Below are 1,002 nucleotides of genomic sequence, written 5' to 3'. Positions count from 1 at the left end.
TGGAGTAGCACCCACTGGTGGGCCGAGCCCCAAAGGAAATATAGGAGGAGGAAGACGGACCCCAGCCTTCCGGGGCTTAAGTAGGAGATACAAAAAACCGGTGAAACTTCATGTCCTCTGACATTTTATGTATCAGTCAGAATACTAATGGGACTTGGGATGATGTTAGGTGACCTTAACTGCCCTGTTTTCATGAGGAGTTCATTTCAACCCAGAGGGATGGGGGATAACAGTATTTCATCTCATTAGAATCAACTGTAGTTACATCAGGGCTCTGCTTATTTTGTTTCATATATATATGAATTATATATATATATATATAATGTTTTATTGCTGAAAGTTTTACATATGTCTCCTTTTCCCCCTCATTGACTCCCATCTCCAGCCCTCCTGCTTATTTTTCTTCTTTCTTTTCTTCTTTTTCTTCTCCTCCTCCTCCTCCTCCTTCTATTTTTGTTAATCTCACCCAAGAATATTTTTCCCATTGGTTTTAGAGAGAGTAAAAGGGAGTAAGAAAGAGAAAAACAGTGAGAGAGAGAGAAACATCAATGCGAGAGAGACACATCGTTTGGTTGCCTACTGCACATGCCTGGACCAGGCAAGGGATCAAACCTGCAACCCAGGTACCGTGCCTTTGACTGGGAATTGAACCCGAGACCCTTCAGTGCAAGGGTCGACACTCCAGCCAGGGCCTGCTTATTTTTCTTGACCCCAGGGATACCAAACTGTTGGATAGGCCTCCAGGGGGCAAGTTATCCTCAGCAAGTGGCCTGTAAACAGCTCCTCGTGAGCCTCTCTCCTAGACATGAGTTGCATAGTGTGGAAAAGGCCAGCTCCTTGGCTTTAAAAATACCTGTCCCTGTTTGCTCGGACACAGAACCTCCACTGAGCAGGAAGGGACTGGGTCCTGGAGAGAGGAGGTGACTTTCCCAGGCCATGCAGTGAGTTAGGTTGGGCATAGAGGCCACCCTTCCTGACTAACGCCTGGAGCTGTTGTCCTCT

The sequence above is a fragment of the Myotis davidii genome, unplaced genomic scaffold (assembly GCF_000327345.1).
Source record: "Myotis davidii unplaced genomic scaffold, ASM32734v1 scaffold673, whole genome shotgun sequence".
Lineage (NCBI taxonomy): Eukaryota > Metazoa > Chordata > Mammalia > Chiroptera > Vespertilionidae > Myotis > Myotis davidii.
This window is presented reverse-complemented; position numbering follows the sequence as displayed.